The sequence below is a fragment of the Gouania willdenowi genome, chromosome 6 (assembly GCF_900634775.1).
Source record: "Gouania willdenowi chromosome 6, fGouWil2.1, whole genome shotgun sequence".
Classification (NCBI taxonomy): Eukaryota; Metazoa; Chordata; class Actinopteri; order Blenniiformes; family Gobiesocidae; genus Gouania; species Gouania willdenowi.
This window is the reverse complement of record NC_041049.1, coordinates 20,417,411-20,427,160: the sequence shown is the minus strand read 5'-3', so window position 1 is coordinate 20,427,160 and position 9,750 is coordinate 20,417,411.

The following is a 9,750-nucleotide window of genomic DNA, read 5'->3' as shown; positions in this document are numbered from 1 at the left end:
TGGCCGGCCGCTTAGCTCTGCTCTGCTAGTGGGACAGTAGAGGACAGCACAGGCCTACCTCCATGTCCTTGGAGTTTCACATCACAGAATAATGAAAGGCCAGAAAGCCTTTGGCTGGGAATCAGTTGGAGTATTAATATTACCTCTCCAGTGGAACCAGAGCTGTTTTTAGCTTTATACAACATACTTTTGGGGGTAACCTAGTTTAGATAACTGCATGACCAGATCCCTAATCCATTAAATGGTCCACAAAGTGCTGAATGATGGGCTGCCTGCCAATCTTTTCCATTATACTGTCTGCTGATGTGACACACGGCAAACATTTGGGGCCAAGAGTTTTGACTAAATTATGCCTCAAAAGCACAAGACACAGCTTTCTATAGTGTTTTCTTTTGTTCTTATGTCCTAGTTTTGTCTTTAAGCATGTTAGGAATAAAGACATTAACATTTCATTCAACTGAGATAATGCCTAGGACTTTGCTTTGGGACCCCTAGTGGCTCATTGGGCCCTATGACACTGCATAGTCTGCCTATAGCCAGAAACACCACTAAAATTTATCATTTTGACTGAATCAACAGCTGCTTAACAAGCTGTGGTTTTATCATTCCATCCACCCATCCATCCATCCATCCATCCATTCATCCATCCACCACTTTGGTCAAATCATTTGTGATGATACAGTATGAAAAAATTTAATGAAGATTTCAATACATTTGAAAGGGTGGTAACTGTTGATGTTTGCATTACTGTGTATGGCTGTGAAATAGAAAATAGTCAAATCATTACAGCAAATCAGTCTCATCAACCCAAGTAAACATAGGTTCTGCTAATCCACGTCATAGTATACTGTATCTGGTTAACTGGCAACTGGACTGAGTTCCTGAGGAAGATGTTTCACTTTCCATCCAAAATGATGATGAAATTTGGTAGAATATAAAAAACAAAATTATATATTTTTAAATATTCTTTTTTTTTTATTATTATTATTATTATTATTATTATTATTATTATTATTATTATTATTATTATTATTTGTTTTGTTTGTTTCACACATTTTAAAATGTATTTATTTATTTATTTGTTGCAGACATTTCTGAGTTTTCCGCTCTGCATCGCAGCAATTCTCAAGGTTAGCAGAGTTTGCTGGCATACTGGGATTTATTAATGAGCTTCTGGTTTCAGGGAGAGGTAATAAAATGAAGGGGGAAAAAAAACATCCCTGCACTTACTCTGGGACACTGTCCAGAGGTTGTTATGGTAATCACTTAAGCCTAATTAATATTGTGCATATTATTAGCAAAATGAGGATTTAAATGCCAGCATGTGTTAATTACTCCTATAAGTCTTCCAGCCTTATTTTTTTTTTCCAGTGAATGTTAACAGGCTGTTAGCCTCAGTCTACCTGATAGGCCATGGGTCCAAAATCACTATCTTTTATTTACTTTTGTGATCTATTACTGGGACATACAATATGTCTAACCCTAACTTTTGCATAATAGTTTAGAAAAACAGCTTGTATTTTCAGATCTCTCTCTGAACCACACCAAACATGACGGATTGTCACAAAGTCAAAAGTATGTTGTTTTATGACACTAGTAGGACAAATTTCATCCCTTGTGTACACATAAAGGGTTAGGACTGTAGAGTAGGTTGTACCGCCCACTATATTTCACCAGTCCAAAACTGCAGGATATTAGATTATTGGTGTGTGTATACAACTTTTTCACTTGCGATACGATACCGATATTGCAACTTTGGGTATTGGCCTATACCGCTATTGATCCGATACAATATCAGTGCAAATCATGCATTTTATTGCTTATTTTGTAGTGTGGAATGTTCAAAAAGCCTTGATTACATGATATTACTCAGAGAACAACAATAGGCATGAGAAAAATGGACCCTTTTATCAGAAGTGCTGGAGCGGAGTCTGGAATGGACTGCTTATATTGAATATTTTATTTAGGCTGCTGAAGTCTAGTTTACCCTTCCTTGGGGAGGGCTGGTGATGGTCATAATTATGCAATATGATAAATGGATTAATTTATTTCTTGCAAAAAAATAACAGCACAGTCTTATGGACTTGATCTCCATCCGTTCATTCCTGATAAGCCTTTGTGCCACAGATCTCTAGGGTTATTGTTGTCAACATTCAGAATATGTGGGAAAAGGACACTTAAATAAATCTTTTCAGACTTCCTTATTTGGCTGACGTCAAATAAGTAGCTAAGCAGAGGCTTAATATACTGTATGTTGGTTAGGTTATAGCATTTAGCACAACATGACACACCCCTACTGTAGCCTTAATACAATCCAAGATACATGCTTTCAACTTGTTGTTTAAGGCAGGAGTTCTCAACCTTGGGATCAGGACCCCCATTTGGCATTGAAAGACAGTGGGAGGGGGTCGCCAGATGCCTTCAAGAAACAAATTATTTATTTTGAATAATTTGAGCCATTTTTTGCTTATTTTTACCCTTTTTCTGTAACTACACCAAAAATGCCATATTTTAACCTTTAAATCCCTTTTTCTTGCCATATTTGTGCTCCTTTTAATGCATTTTTGCTACATTACTGTCACTTCTATTTCAAACTTCAATGCCTTTTCTGCACATTTTTTCCATTTTCAAGACATTTTTGGCACTTATAAACCCTTTGCACCACTTTTCCCAATGTCACATAAGTTCACGTTTAACCTCTTCTTACCATATTTAATGCTTGTTTTTGCCAATTTAACCACATTCAGGATTTGTCATGCCCAATATTTGCCAGTTTAAAGTAATTTTTCCTATATATTTATTCCTTATAAATCTTTGTTGCTTACTTTGTCTTTGGAGACATTTAGATCAACTTTTAGTCTTCAAACACACATAATATCCCTTTATTCATTGGCATCGCCATTTTGTTGATTTTAGCCTTATCCGAACCCTTTGCATGAGCATATTGTGGACATTTCAATGCAATGTTTTATCATTTAGCTGCATGTCATTCAGTTCCTTGGATGTTATGACATTATAAGAAGACCAGGATCATTTTGGTGGACAGATTTTGGATTTTGCACTTACCAGAAAATAAGAAATCGAACTTTGAAAATACCACTCATTTTGACGCCTCGAGACCATCTTACTTCAAAGCCACGCATGCCATCCAGCTGAAGAAGGATAACACCTTAAAATGTGAAAGTATTCTGCAGTTCATTACAGCATTTAGTTTTGATGACCCTACCTTTAACACGCACACACACAAGATAAAAAAAGTTGTCTTTAAATGACACAAAAGTGACAGAAATACGGCCCTGATCTTTTTCAACTTTAAACTGCTTCTTAATTAATCCTAAACTGGCACACCTAATTATTTAATTTACTTGCTCACCTCCCCCACAGCTGTCTCCCACTGTGCTCTCCTGCTGGGGGAGTTAATTGTCAGGTTAGACGATTTGCCTCCAGAGGGTTTGTGCTGGGAATTATAATGATTTCTTCTACTTTTTTTTTTTTTTTTGTACTGCCCGTTTATGCGTTTTCAGTCTAATGCATTCCATAAAGATCTTTATTAAGCATGGCACATGCTTTCTGTAGCCTGTAATGGGAACGATTGGTCAGCAAGGAATTTAAACCTAAAGTGGATGAAGACGTGGAGAAGTTTTCTTTAATTGGTATTTTAGTGCTAACATAACACTAGCATTGTTGGTGACAATCATAGGCAAAGTAATACAGTGGTCAAATGTAGGTTGAAATCAGACCTGTGGCCATTTCTGTTTTGGGTTAATATGTTGTCTTTATGTCTATGTGGGTTTGCATTGACTCTAGATTCTTCTGACACATGCAAAGCTTCATTCTAACACTCGAAACATGTTGCAATGTGGAACTGGTGCCAGACGCAGGTGTCGTTTGCTAGTTCTCTGCCAACATTTCTATTGTGTGCACATTTCTTGACAAGACTCCACAAACTTTCTTCTGCTTGTGTGAGTGGGGATGTACAAACTAGGTGTGGTTCAGCTTTTTCCATGTGTTTTTAACCACTGTGCCGGTGTAGTACTAGCCTATACAATAATGTGTTATTGAGAGTGTTCAGTGCTTCTAAATTGTCTGGCTTTGGGCCACACCATACAAAGACAGCTCAAGGTGCTGAATGACTATTGTATCATTTAAATAATAGGAATATGAGTCAATTTAGAAGCTGCATATGCAATAATAAAAAACAACTTTAAACACATGCTTGTGGAGGTTGATATGTTTGACAAATTGTGATGTAGAGGTTCCTAAAGGAAGTGCAGCGTTCATGTAACTCCAACTGGATTGATGAGCTTAAAGGCATCCGATGGATCCCATGGTGTTAAAGACTTACCTGTGCCTGTTTTAAGGTGTCTTCTTTGGAATAACGTCATAACGTCCAAGGAACTCGATGACGCCTAACCAAGCACTAAAACACCAGATTAAAATGCTATGTCACCATAGAGTTTCAATTTGAGCAGAAATACGAGAAATTATCTTGACATAACATCAACATGGTACGCAAACACTGATTGGCTAAAAACTCAGTTTTTCAAAGTTCACATAAATGACTCCAAAGACAAAATTAGTAATGAAGTGTTCTTATTCACCTATAGATCTTTCATCTAAAGAGCATTCATGTAATGGGTTGTATATCACTTTAACAGGCCAAAATCCACAGTAAAGAGTTATTAACCCTTGCTTTCTGCTGACCTGTCACTAGGAGGGAAATCCCAAAAAATGTCTTGATTATGGGCATTACTGCTGTAGCGGTAAGACACGCCCACTCAAGCAGCCCACACGAAGTACCCCTGACTGCAGTCCGCAGTTTAGGGCGGAGCTCAATGCTGCTCAACGTCGGCATGCTATTGGCTTTCAGTCTGCAATTTGGGGCGGAGCTCAATACGGCATGCTATTGTGCTGTGTGATTCTAATATAGTTAAAAATTAATCAACCTCAAAATAAATAAATTGTGGCATATAAATAATTTTATATGTTCCATAATTCTATAGGCATACAAAATAGATATGGGTTAGGGTTAGAGTAAGTCTGAACGTGATTGGTAAATTGAACGCTGAGCGCTGCCCCGAAAGTTGAGCGCCGCCCTGAACAGCAGGCTGCAGTCAGGGGCTTCTCGCCCACACCACTGTGCACAGAGACAGACGGTAATAGACACAATAATGTGTCTGCACACACACACACACAGCAAGTTCATAAACAGAGTTTTGTCAACACAACCACAGGCACACACAATCATGACGTGAAGCTCACACACAGCCTTACAGACACCACTCGGGGGCAAACAGCCCTGCTCTCCCACCACCTCGCGCACATAGCGATAATACGGACACACACGTCTGCGCACACGCAGAGACAGGCGGGAATACACATAGCATAGACGTGTCTGTAAATACGCACAGAGTCAAAAACGGCACCACTACATCGGCTGTTTCATACGGAACACTCAGTCGGACTCGGACGAGAACTGTGACATGGTTATTTATTTACTTGCCGTTCATGTGACTGTTTACTGCAAGACCTGTGCACATGCCTCTGCTTTCATCTGTGGAACCAAACAGTAGTTTAGTCCATCGTGCTTGTCTTTTTTCAGTTTCCAAACCGTCTTCTCCTCATTCTTTTTTATTTCCGGGATATTGGGACGCCTCTCCAAGCCGTCGAGAAAGCGCACCAGCATCATTTGATGCCACCGTCAGCGGAACCGTACTGCTGTTCGTACCCGTAACAGCAGTACAAAATGTATCACACAATCTTTTCAAGGCAATAGGTAGAAATTTGTGTGAATTCATTCTCTTTGGTTAAGAGCGCTTCATCACCCATTAGCATTAAAAAAAACTTAAAATGAATGTTTATTTTTTTTGCAAAACCTGTCCTATGCTCCTTTAAGTAATGGAAAAAGTGCCACATTTGTTTTTATTTTTGTCTCAAAAACAGCACTCATCAAGTTTGACCGATATCTATGTTGACCGATATTATGCTGAAGCTTTTATGCCGATAATATTGGAGGGCCAATACTATCGTCCATCTCTATTTGAAAACATTGTGCTCAGAAAAACACTTGTATGACATTTTTTCACCTGACAAATGCCTAAAACTGGACCAAATCCCAACGGATAAAATTCCATTCTCATGTATAAATATAAAGTAACATATCTTGTAACAAACATTTATGGTTATGGTTATGGTTATTGTTATAGTTATGGTTATGGTTATGGGTTTTCCCACGTTAAAAACATTTTCAGCGCCATTATCCAGCTTCTCCATGACCATCTTTAGACCTTCATTCTTGTCCTTGATCATCTCAACAAGATCATTCTCCTCAGGCTGCAAAACAGGCAGCTGCACTCAGGATTCTGTATTCTGTTCTGTTGGAGAGTTTTCTCCTGAGTGCTGAAGATGGACAAGGAACCAGCATGACCTAAGGATTTAACTATTTTAGTTTTTCTTTTCTTTTTTTGGAGGGGGGGTTTGTTACGCAATGTAACAGCCGCTTGAAAGTCCTCCGAGAACTAAAGAAATAAATGTACTTCTAAAATAGTTTTGTTTCCCTCAGACATAAAATCTGGGAAGATTTGATGTTTTCTGTACCCATTATTGCACATCATTCAGTGTTGTTAAATTATTGAGCAGTCTCTTTATCACTCTCACTCCCATGCAGTATAGACACGTTAAATTGTGCCCTCACTCCCTTCTCCAGCTCAATCTGACATTATTCTAATTAATGGGAGCAGGTCATTACTGCTCTTAGGGTTAATGTGTTGTCCTACAGCAGATTAGTGAAGGGATTTCACTGTTGTCGAGGCTTCCTAATTATATCACAGTGGGTGCTGCCTTCTTAAATAGATGGAATAATGAAAGTCGTCATTCTTCTTGGTGCTGGATTGGATTGCACCCTGTCTGTGCTCATAAAAGACTCTACTCTTAGCAGGAATGGTATAAAATGAAATGAAGCCAATTAGACAAATCAATAAAACAGTAACAACATTTTCTAGGTAAGTTTTTTAGGATACATGAGGTTTGGATGTGCTGATTTTAAATTGGTGGTTCAAAACTGCCACCTGTAGGTGGAACAGAGTACTGCACATAAAACTGCTGTAAAACAGACACTATGAAGTTATCAAAACAAAACACCAAATTATCTACACAAATGTATGTTTATTGATATTTTCCTGTTACACAATGAGATTTTCTAAACAGTGTAATGCTGTACTCTTCTAACTAAACCAACCTGATCGTGGGAATGCTGTTTATTGTTGCAATTTCCTTAGTGCAAAATTTTATTTATTTCTATTTTTTTCTTTAATGCAATATAGTTGGAGTACTAAAACTTCCTTTACAAACCTTTCACAAGACAAAGAAAAGGAAGATAACTTCAACTTCTATTATGTTTACTGTCTAAAAAATGCTTACATTTCTTTGTATGAAAGGACAATAATCACTATATTTCAAATAAATAAGTAAATAAATAAAAAAGAACTGACATCATTATTGATTTGCCACTTGCTAATTGACGCTAACCAACTCTTCAATCCCACAGGAAGTTGTGCCGACACTAAAATATAGTACTGTACCTCCAGAATAAGGCTTCAACTACGGTATGTCTTTTGTTAGTTAGAAATCCCATAATAATTAACTTTTTTTTGACATACTACGATGAATTTAAGAAATCACTGGCTTTAGGTTTAGTTCAATGCTATCTTACTGTATGTGTATATCAGCCTTTCAGTCTATTTAGTTAAAATAATTTAGTTAATCCTATCTTTAAACCTTATATCATTGTGTTTATTTATGTCTGTTTATATGTGTAGCTATAGTATGAAGGTTCTTGCTAGTGCTATACATTCTTACAGTTTTTATAGATTTTCTCTGAATTTGTCCTTTCTTCTTATTTCTGAATACTTATTGCTGCTTTGTTGACATAATTTCCCATTATGGAACTAATAACATGTTATCTTATATATATCAGTATATGTGTATAGGAAAGAGCGTGCATAGTCTACATGTCAGATTAAAAGCTAACTGTTTTTAAGCAGGACGTCAGTGGACGAAGCATCACACTGCCTCGGCCTACTTCCCATCATGCATCACGGTATGGTATCACAGTTTCCCCACAAACAGAAATCCAGGTAATGAGAGAGTGTAACAGTCTGAACAGTCCAGGGTCCATTTTTCAATTACAATTAGGTCTTCAATTATCCATGTTCAATTACAACTCAATTATGATTATGGTGACAGGCATTTTTCCAATTTCAATTAAAATTACAATTATGAGTTTTCCTCTGCAAGTCAATTACAATTATGTTCTCAATTACTAAAGTTCAAATACAATGACTCACAATTACTGAGCCTAAATGAAATAGCCTCATAAAACATTTTTAGGGTCTTATGATAGCCTTATCTCAGAAAACAAGTTCAATTTGTTTTCCGTTTCTATGACTTATTATAGCCTTACCTCTGAAATGTGGCTGTTTTTCACATTTTTCATGCCTTACTGCATTTTCACCCTTTCATTTTCATGCCATGATACTGACAGTTTTTATATCATCTCCATGACAATTACAAAGTCAATTATCTGCACTCAATCACAACTTAATTATTATTACAACAGCAAGAGATTTTTTCAAATACAATTACATTTACAATTGAATTGAATTAACACTTGCCAGCAGAAACATATGGAATTGCCATTGGTGTTGTAATTGGTGGTCTCGATTTGCAACGCCCTGCCTACCCAACCCTACTGCTCATGGCACGTCACTGGTTGAAAGAGAAGTTAGTCGGTATTTTCAAAAGCTTGTAATACTTGATTGTACAATTGTAGAATTAGTTGTTCCTAATGACGTCTTCATTTAGTATCAATAATCATCATGTAAATCCACAGCCTTGTTTGGAACATCTAATTATCTCAAATGCGTTTACTTGATGCTATGTCATTGCGAATAATTCCAACATGAATTCTGTGTTATTGAATGATTTCTTCATTTAGCTTGCTTAAGTGTGTGACTTTGCACCAATCCAAATATCCTTTCTGTCTTGTATTTGCATGCCATTAATCCTCAAAGCTGTTTTCACAATTTTCCTTGTTAATCTTGGAAAATAACTAAATCTCCTTTTGCACATCCTCCTCCTTCCCACGTACTCTCCTTGTTCAAGCTTGTGCTTGTTTTGTTGTTTTATAAGTGGACAACGCACACAGTGTCATGTTACGACTCTGACTTTGAGATTACGATGCAGCAGCTGTTGTCTTTGAGATTCGCAGACAAGAAGAAGATATATAGGCAACGAAGGGAGCTGGGATTATGAGGCTAATTCCCCGAAAACCTTTTTCCCTCATTAATCTCTGAGGAGGGATACGAGAGTTTTTAAAATGCTAATGTCCAATAAAGATGTCAGCAATGACATTTTACAGCGGCTGCACAGATGTGAACAAAGTTGGCTGTGTCGTCATGAAAGAACTTTTTTCAGCTTCCCTTCCTCGTCTCACATGGAAATGAATAGAATCCTCTTTGAGGATTAGACATAAAGTGGAATCATCGGCAGCACTTATCCTGCTCTGGGAGTATCAGAAATTTTACATAAGCACAGATCAAGGACGAAACTCAACAGGCAAATCTCGCCCTCGGAATCAACTTTGAGATCTTAGTTGAAGTTAGCTATAGCGGGCTTTACTTTGTACCCTTCAGTCTACAGCACTCCCTGCATTTGTATGTGTGTAAATGAAAGACTGCAGTGGTGGAAGAC